Here is a 10415-nt window from a genome sequence, read left to right on the forward strand (position 1 = left end):
ACTTTGCTCCGCTAATCTAATCTGGGAAAAGTTCCGCCTATCTAGAGCGGATGTGCCTCCTTCCGCGTATCATAGGCCACTGTCATGCCCCCTTCACAGTAATAATAATAATAACAATAATAATAATAATAATAATAATAATAATAATAATAATAATAATAATAATAATAATAATAATAATAATAATAAAGATAATGATAATAATAATAATAATGATAATAATAATAATAGTAATAATAATAGTAAAGATAATGATAATGATACTACTACTACTACTACTACTACTACTAATAATAATAATAATAATAATAATAATAATAATAATAATAATAATAATAATAATAATAATAATAGTAAAGATAATGATAATAATAATAATAATAATAATAATAATAATAATAATAATAATAATAATAATAATAATAATAATAATAATAATAATAATAATAATAATAATAATAATAATAATAATAATAATAATAATAATAATAATAATAATAATAATAATAATAATAATAATAATAATAATAATAATGATAATAATAATAATAATAATAATAATAATAATAATAGTTTGAAACAGACAGGGAGAATCTCTCTCTCTCTCTCTCTCTCTCTCTCTCTCTCTCTCTCTCTCTCTAATAATAATGATAATAATAATGATAATTGTAACAATCACGCAGGGACGCCACAGAACGCCTGATTTCTGATCATTCTAAGATTCCTGATTAGGGCAAAGAAAACTTGGTAGTTTTCAATGCCTCAAAGACTAATTTCCTCCATCTATCAACTCGGCACAACCTTCCAGACAACTATCCCCCTCTTCTTCAATAACACTCAACTGTCTCCCTCTTCCATAATGAACATCCCCGGTCTGTCCTTCACTCATAATCTTAACTGCAAACTTCACATCGCAATGTACAAGGCAGTGAGCGGCACGTGCCCCACTTGGCTCCATTCCTTTCCCACAGTACACACCAACACAAGCAGCGTCACAACACACCAAACAGATCTAGCTGTTTCCAGGACAAAAAACACACACTGGAGCCAAAGCTTTCCTAGTTAATGGTCCTAAGTTATGGAACTCTCTGCCACGTGAAGTTATTAACACAAACTCACTTTCTGCCTTTAAATCCAGACTCACCACACATACATTACGTGACTCAATTGTCCTGTAGAGAGCGTGGAAACTGATGTATTTTAACGTTTTTACCGATGACAGTGCAAATTTTAGAAAATTGTTTTAATCGTGTAGAAGTTATAATTATGATTTTATGTTACATTGTGACTTACTTATATTACGTTTTATTATATAGAATTTTAAGACAAATCTAGTGTTACGGATGGTGACTGGTGATGTGATGTATGGTGTGTTTCTTTACGCTCGCTTTGTAAGATGTATGTCAAACACTGCCATGGTCAGCCTGGCGGGCCACTACACCACTAGTTGTGTGTGTACACTCACATGTACTAGATCTTTTATTTTCTTTTAGTTTTTATTCTTTATTCTTTATTTTTCTCTTATTTTATGTTTTATACTTAGGTAACCTTTCTGCTTGCTTGTTTTATAACTTGTTTTATGGAATAGTTTAAAATCGACACGTATTGTGTGTGTACATGATACATGGTTGTAATAACCACTACCCAGTGCATAGGAATAAATTGATTTGAACTCTCTCTCTCTCTCTCTCTCTCTCTGTGTGTGTGTGTGTGTAATTCACTGTTTGATCTGCTGCAGTCTCTGACGAGACAGCCAGACGTTACCCTACGGAACGAGCTCAGAGCTCATTGTTTCCGATCTTGGGATAGGTCTGAGACCAGGCACACACCACACACCGGGACAACTCCTCGATTTACATCCCGTACCTACTCACTGCTAGGTGAACAGGGGCTACACGTGAAAGGAGACACACCCAAATATCTCCACCCGGCCGGGGAATCGAACCCCGGTCATCTGGCTTGTGAAGCCAGCGCTCTAACCACTGAGCTACCGGGCCGTGTGTGTGTGTGTGTGTGTGTGTGTGTGTGTGTGTGTGTGTGTGTGTGATTCACTGTATGATCTGCTGCAGTCTCTGACGAGACAGCCAGACGTTACCCTACGGAACGAGCTCAGAGCTCATTATTTCCGATCTTCGGATAGGCCTGAGACCAGGCACACACCACACACCGGGACAACAAGGTCACAACTCCTCGATTTACATCCCGTACCTACTCAGGAAAGTGTGTGTGTGTGTGTGTGTGTGTGTGTGTGTGTGTGTGTGTGTGTGTGTGTGTGTGTGTGTGTGTGTGTGTTACTATACATTTCCTGTACTCATCAACAACAAAAACACAAACACACACTCAATATTTAGTAATTCTCCCGTCTTGTGTTTCACTTTTCTTTCACTTTTCCTTCAAAAAAACAACTTTTACCTTATATATTTATATCTACTGTTCTTTTTTTTTCCCTTTCGCTCTCTGGTTTGTCCTCTTGTCCTTCACGTAGGTTTCCATTCTCTCTGTAACTGTCCAGCCGTGTCAGGTTCACGTATATTCGCGATTTTAAGCTTGGTCATTTAAAATCAGCCATATTTAAAGCCGCACACACGTGGACGCTCAGCTCGAATAAGAAGAAAAAGGTTTACTACTTCGTTTATTTTCTTTGCATTTTGTAAGCTTTTCCTCCAATTTGATTTTCACTCGAGCGTGTATTTTTTTTTTTTTTTTTTTGCCTGTCTATCTCTTTCTCTTCTTCCTTACTTTCTGCTAGTCTTCCTTTCCCCTCTCTTTCCCATTCCTTTTGATCTTTTCTTCAAGTTTTCTACAATTTTTTTTCATTATCTTTTCTTGCTTTCTTATTTTTCCTTGTCTTTAATCTCTCTTTTTCTCACTTATTAATCTGCTATTATTTGTCATTGTTTTTCCTTGTTTTGCATTTTTTTTCGTCCTTTTCGTGCTTACCTATCTCCACTTCAATGCTTACTTCGTCTTTTGTCTTCTCCAAATACATCAAGCGAAATGATCTCCCTCCACATTCTCCTTCCCTTCTCATCCTCTTCTTTCTTCGCCCTGTTTTACTTTCACCTCCTCTTTCTCTTCTTTTACCTCTTTGATGTTTTACCCCCTCCTCCTCTTTCTCCTTCCTCTTTTCCTCCTCTTCCTCCTACTCCTCCTCCTCCTCCTCCTACTCCTCCTCCTCTTCCTCCTCTTTCCTTCTTATTTTCGTTTCTTTTGTCTTCCACTTTCTCTTCTATTTTTCTGTTTCATTTCTCTCTTCTTAATGTTTTCCTTCTTGTACCTTTGTACTTGTAGTCTTTGTAATTGACATTTTCTTGCCCTCCTCTTCTTTGTCCTCTTCTACCCTCTCCCTCCTCTTCCTCTTTCCCTCCTAATCCCCGTTTTATCACTTCTCTCTTACCTCTCCTCTTTCTATACTGCTTTTTTCCTATGTCTTTATTTCTTCTCCCTTATGTCATTTTTCGTTTCCCTTTCTTACTTTTGCCAAGCCTGTAGTTATCATTTTCTCTCCCTCTTCCTCCTTCAACTTTGTGTCCCTCTTCCTCTTTCATCTTTTTGACTCATAAAATCAGTGAGCTTAAAATGTTTTCCAGATTTTTTATTGATTTTTTCCCTCAATTTTTCATGGTATTGTACGATAAGTTCTGTCTTGTATTTTCTTCCTGCGTGTTGATTTATCCTCGAGTCTCCTCTGCCCTTTTGTTTTCTCCATATATTTATTTTATTCTTATGATTATTTTTTGCCCCAGTGTTTTTTTTATATGTTGAGATTAAATATATGTAGTAATGTAAGTAAGTATATACGTCGTGACTTTTGTCTGCGTGTTATTTAAAGTGTGTGTGTGTGTGTGTGTGTGTGTGTGTGTGTGTGTGTGTGTGTGTGTGTGTGTGTGTGTGTGTGTGGTATTAACTTTAGGTCTGACGTGCAGCACTTCATCTTTCCCCATCTCATTCCTTCCTTTCCCTCCTCCAACTCCCCCTCTTCCTCCTCCTCCTCTTCTTCCTTTATCTGTGCCACCACTTACTCGGTTTTCCTCCCTACTCTCCTTTTCTCTTTCTTTATATTCCTATCGACTCTCTCTCTCTCTCTCTCTCTCTCTCTCTCTCTCTCTCTCTCTCTCTCTCTCTCTCTCTCTCTCTCTCTCTCTCTCTGCGCCTCACGCAGTAGTTTGTTGTCCCTAATAATTCATTCCGCAGCCTTTGTCGGCCTCATTCCTCTTATCCTGCCCATTTTGGTGTATCCCTTCTCAGCCTTATCTACTCTACGCATTACCTCCTCCACTGATTGCTCACGCGGGCCAGCAACTATACAATAGCCTACTTGAAAGCTCTCTCCACCAACACATCAGGCATCCGACAAGAGGTAACAATATCCTTGATATTGCACTAACAAATTATGAAAATACTATCAAATATGTTGAAATTGGACCATAATACAACTCCAGCGATCATCGCACCTTAAAATTCACCATAAATTTTGACAGAGGTAAAGTGAACGAAGGTAAAGAAAAAGTGCCAGACTATCGGCGTGCAAAATACACAAGACTTCGTATGCTGCTTGTATCCATTTACTGGAATATACTGCTGGAAACACCAGATGTACAGTAAATAAGACATGGGAGGTGTTTGCTGAAAAGATAAATGATACAGCTGAGATGTGTATACCACTAAGAAGCAGAAGAAAAATACTAAACACCAAACCGAAATGGTGGAATAATGAAATTAGAAGCTGTCTTCTAGCAAAGAAAGAAGCGTACAACATATATAAATGGACACAACTTATAATGATAAATTAGAACACGACAGATTGAAGCAAAAAATCTGTAGAAGCTCAGATCGCAAACTCCTGTAAAACGAACCCAAAGGAATTTCACAGTTATGTCAAATCCAAAAGAGTCTTAGCCTCAACAATTGGTCCACTGATAATAGAAAACGGAAAATAAATAGATAACGAAGTTGAAATGGCAAACGTCCTAAATAGATTCTTCTCAACAGTCTTCACGACTGAAGATGTCCAGAACAGCCAGGCCCATGTCCTTCTCCTCCTACTCCTCCTCCTCCTATTTCTCCTCCTCCTACTCTTCTTCCTGCTTATCCTCCTCCTCCTTTTCCTTATTTTCTTCTAGCCATCCATCACCTGAGCAAGTCACTGGTGCGCGACCCTCCACCTGCGGCCTGAAGGTAAATATCCTCCTCCTGCAGGTGTGGGCGGCACGAGGGGCTCAGTGGGGAATCAGGTCAGGCGGGGCAGGCTGGAGCACTATGGGGCAGGGCGAGGTGAGGCGGGACAATAAGGCGCGGGTTTGCTGGGAGGTAGAGTTGGAAGGCGCGGTTCCACCGAGGCGACATGTGATCTGAAAGCAAAGTTTGGATGGTCATAGGCTGCAGGGTGAAATTTTCTGGGCCGGTGATCCTGAGGGAGCGGGGTTCATTGGACAAGGTGTGAAGGTAAAGGGCGACAGAGTCCGGGTGGCTCCAGGGCACTCTAAAAAGGCAAACGTATGGAACGATAGCGTAAAGGAACGGAAAGACAAGAAATAAACTTGAATCTGTGTGCATCTCTTAAAGGGAAAGAAAAGAAAAACTGTCTAAATGACTGGAAGAATGTATCTTGTGGGAGAAAGTTGCAGGTGAGCTAAGATTTCGTGTCTGTGCTTGTGTGTTTGTGGAAAGTAAAAATGATCAGCAAATAGTGGGTGCCGCAGATTACTTGATATATCACACGATTTTACTTGGGAAAAATGTAATGGAAAAAAAAAACTAAGACGCCGAGAATATATGGGTGGTGTGAGGTAAAGATATGAGGGTTTCTGAAAGCGTTTGCGGCTGGTTGTAACTGACCATTGGGAGGTAAGCGTCATGAGGCAGGCAGGAGGCAGCAGGCAGAGTGAATATTATGAGGCTGGTTGAATATACTGGAGGATAAACAGGAAGGGATTTATGAGGCTGGCAGGAGGTGATCTAGAGGGAGGGAGAGCGTTATGAGGCTGGCAGGAGGTGGTCTAGAGCAAGGGTTCCCAACCGGTGGGTCGCGACCCCATGAGGGGTTGCGAAGCCTTGGCAGGGGAGTCGCGCAGCCTTGTCAGAAGTAGCTTGGGATAATATTAATTTTATCTCATCAATTACATTTTTATGTTCTTACATTTTTTTTTTTTTCGTTTCGGTGCAAAACAAGAGGTGTGTTATTTTAGTTTAATGTCATTAGGTGATATTATAGGTGTATGTATAAGTGAATGTACTATACTGCTGATAGTAAGCCCTAAGCAGGGGGTCACATGGGTTTCAAACTTTTAGGTAAGGGGTCGCGAGTGCCGATAGGTTGGGAACCACTGGTCTAGGGGGAGGGAGAGCGTTATGAGGCTGGCAGGAGGTGGTCTAGGGGTAGGGGAAGAGTCTGTTACCGGCGTCTACGTCCCGAGGATACATATACTTGCGTCGGTTTATTTGCCGGTGACGCCCCCTTGCCAGAGTGCAGGTGCGCCAGCCGCGGCGGGTAAATAACTAGAGGGAGAGGCGCGGTGCGGTGGTGGATGCACCTCAAGTTAGCTTACTTCGTCTTTTGTCTTCTCCAAATACATCAAGCGAAATGATCTCCCTCCACATTCTCCTTCCCTTCTCATCCTCTTCTTTCTTCGCCCTGTTTTACTTTCACCTCCTCTTTCTCTTCTTTTACCTCTTTGATGTTTTACCCCCTCCTCCTCTTTCTCCTTCCTCTTTTCCTCCTCTTCCTCCTACTCCTCCTCCTCCTCCTCCTCCTCCTCCTCCTCTTCCTCCTCTTTCCTTCTTATTTTCGTTTCTTTTGTCTTCCACTTTCTCTTCTATTTTTCTGTTTCATTTCTCTCTTCTTAATGTTTTCCTTCTTGTACCTTTGTACTTGTAGTCTTTGTAATTGACATTTTCTTGCCCTCCTCTTCTTTGTCCTCTTCTACCCTCTCCTCCTCTTCCTCTTTCCCTCCTAATCCCCGTTTTATCACTTCTCTCTTACCTCTCCTCTTTCTATACTGCTTTTTTCCTATGTCTTTATTTCTTCTCCCTTATGTCATTTTTCGTTTCCCTTTCTTACTTTTGCCAAGCCTGTAGTTATCATTTTCTCTCCCTCTTCCTCCTTCAACTTTGTGTCCCTCTTCCTCTTTCATCTTTTTGACTCATAAAATCAGTGAGCTTAAAATGTTTTCCAGATTTTTTATTGATTTTTTCCCTCAATTTTTCATGGTATTGTACGATAAGTTCTGTCTTGTATTTTCTTCCTGCGTGTTGATTTATCCTCGAGTCTCCTCTGCCCTTTTGTTTTCTCCATATATTTATTTTATTCTCATGATTATTTTTTGCCCCAGTGTTTTTTTATATGTTGAGATTAAATATATGTAGTAATGTAAGTAAGTATATACGTCGTGACTTTTGTCTGCGTGTTATTTAAAGTGTGTGTGTCTGCGTGTGCGTGTGTGTGTGTGTGTGTGTGTGTGTGTGTGTGTGTGTGTGTGTGTGTGTGTGGTATTAACTTTAGGTCTGACGTGCAGCACTTCATCTTTCCCCATCTCATTCCTTCCTTTCCCTCCTCCAACTCCCCCTCCTCCTCCTCCTCCTCCTCCTCTTCTTCCTTTATTTGTGCCACCACTTACTCGGTTTTCCTCCCTACTCTCCTTTTCTCTTTCTTTATACTCCTATCGACTCTCTCTCTCTCTCTCTCTCTCTCTCTCTCTCTCTCTCTCTCTCTCTCTCTCTCTCTCTCTCTCTCCCCTGCGCCTCACGCAGTAGTTTGTTGTCCCTAATAATTCATTCCGCAGCCTTTGTCGGCCTCATTCCTCTTATCCTGCCCATTTTGGTGTATCCCTTCTCAGCCTTATCTACTCTACGCATTACCTCCTCCACTGATTGCTCACGCGGGCCAGCAACTATACAATAGCCTACTTGAAAGCTCTCTCCACCAACACATCAGGCATCCGACAAGAGGTAACAATATCCTTGATATTGTAATAACAAATTATGAAAATACTATCAAATATGTTGAAATTGGACCATAATACAACTCCAGCGATCATAGCACTTTAAAATTCACCATAAATTTTGACAAAGGTAAAGTGAACGAAAGTAAAGAAAAAGTGCCAGACTATCGGCGTGCAAAATACACAAGACTTCGTATGCGGCTTGTATCCATTTACTGGAATATACTGCTGGAAACACCAGATGTACAGTAAATAAGACATGGGAGGTGTTTGCTGAAAAGATAAATGATACAGCTGAGATGTGTATACCACTAAGAAGCAGAAGAAAAATACTAAACACCAAACCGAAATGGTGGAATAATGAAATTAGAAGCTGTCTTCTAGCAAAGAAAGAAGCGTACAACATATATAAATGGACACAACTTATAATGATAAATTAGAACACGACAGATTGAAGCAAAAAATCTGTAGAAGCTCAGATCGCAAACTCCTGTAAAACGAACCCAAAGGAATTTCACAGTTATGTAAAATCCAAAAGAGTCTTAGCCTCAACAATTGGTCCACCGATAACAGAAAACGGAAAATAAATAGATAACGAAGTTGAAATGGCAAACGTCCTAAATAGATTCTTCTCAACAGTCTTCACGACTGAAGATGTCCAGAACAGCCTGCCCATGCCAGCACCTCAGGCACAAGATAGAACACTGCCAGACTTCATGATTACAGAAAATGAAATCTTCACAGTCATGAGCAGCATGAATGTAAACAAAACACCTGGACCAAGTAAAGGTCATTCTTATATACGGGTAGCTGGTTGAAATGGGTAATTATTGTTATTTGTCGGCGCCGTATCGAACATCTTATGTCTAGATATTATTTTTGTTAATTAAAGATAGAAAAAACCTTTGAGTATTTATAGCCAGTAGCTAGAAAATTTATGCAACGTCGTGCAACAGCTCGGACCACGACACACTACAACACAGAAATGCAGGGAAAACGCGTATATACACACTATATATTTGTTTAAAGAACTGAACTATGTAAAAAAAAATATATATATATTTTGGTGGTGTATAGTATTTTATGCACCGAAACTCAAAAACAATAAAAAAAAATGTATATACACTATGCTTGTTAAAATTTCTTATTTATATGTTTTAATGGTGTTTTCTAAAGGAAACACCATTAAAACACATTTTTTGTTTCAGTGTTATTTTTTATATGTTGAGATTAGATATACGTAGTAATGTAACTAATTACGAGTCTTTTGTCTGCGTGTTATCTAAAGAGAGAGAGTGTGTGTGTGTGTGTGTGTGTGTGTGTGTGTGTGTGTGTGTGTGTGTGTGTGTGTGTACATATTAACTTGAGGTCTGACGTGCAGCACTTTAACCTCCCTATCTTATTCCTCCCTTTCCCTCCTCCTCCTCTTCCTCCTCCTCCTCCTCCTTCTCTTCTTCCTTTATATGTGCCACCACTTACTGTGTTTTCCTCCACACTCTCTTTTTCTCTTTCTCTATGCTCCTATCGACTCTCTCTCTCTCTCTCTCTCTCTCTCTCTCTCTCTCTCTCTCTCATGCGCCTCACGCCGTTCCGTTATCTAGCCTTGCCATCAACAGTAGTTTGTTCTCCCTAATACTTTATTCCGCAATTTTTGTCGGCCTCACTCCTCTTATCCTGCTCATTTTGGTGTATCCCTTCTCAGCCTTATCTACTCTACGCATTACCTCCTTCTCCTCCTACTCCTCCTCCTCCTATTTCTCCTCCTCCTACTCTTCTTCCTGCTTATCCTCCTCCTCCTTTTCCTTATTTTCTTCTAGCCATCCATCACCTGAGCAAGTCACTGGTGCGCGACCCTCCACCTGCGGCCTGAAGGTAAATATCCTCCTCCTGCAGGTGTGGGCGGCACGAGGGGCTCAGTGGGGAATCAGGTCAGGCGGGGCAGGCTGGAGCACTATGGGGCAGGGCGAGGTGAGGCGGGACAATAAGGCGCGGGTTTGCTGGGAGGTAGAGTTGGAAGGCGCGGTTCCACCGAGGCGACATGTGATCTGAAAGCAAAGTTTGGATGGTCATAGGCTGCAGGGTGAAATTTTCTGGGCCGGTGATCCTGAGGGAGCGGGGTTCATTGGACAAGGTGTGAAGGTAAAGGGCGACAGAGTCCGGGTGGCTCCAGGGCACTCTAAAAAGGCAAACGTATGGAACGATAGCGTAAAGGAACGGAAAGACAAGAAATAAACTTGAATCTGTGTGCATCTCTTAAAGGGAAAGAAAAGAAAAATGTCTAAATGACTGGAAGAATGTATCTTGTGGGAGAAAGTTGCAGGTGAGCTAAGATTTCGTGTCTGTGCTTGTGTGTTTGTGGAAAGTAAAAATGATCAGCAAATAGTGGGTGCCGCAGATTACTTGATATATCACACGATTTTACTTGGGAAAAATGTAATGGAAAAAAAAAAACTAAGACGCCGAGAATATATGGGT

Source organism: Portunus trituberculatus, chromosome 14, assembly GCF_017591435.1.
Source record: "Portunus trituberculatus isolate SZX2019 chromosome 14, ASM1759143v1, whole genome shotgun sequence".
NCBI lineage: Eukaryota > Metazoa > Arthropoda > Malacostraca > Decapoda > Portunidae > Portunus > Portunus trituberculatus.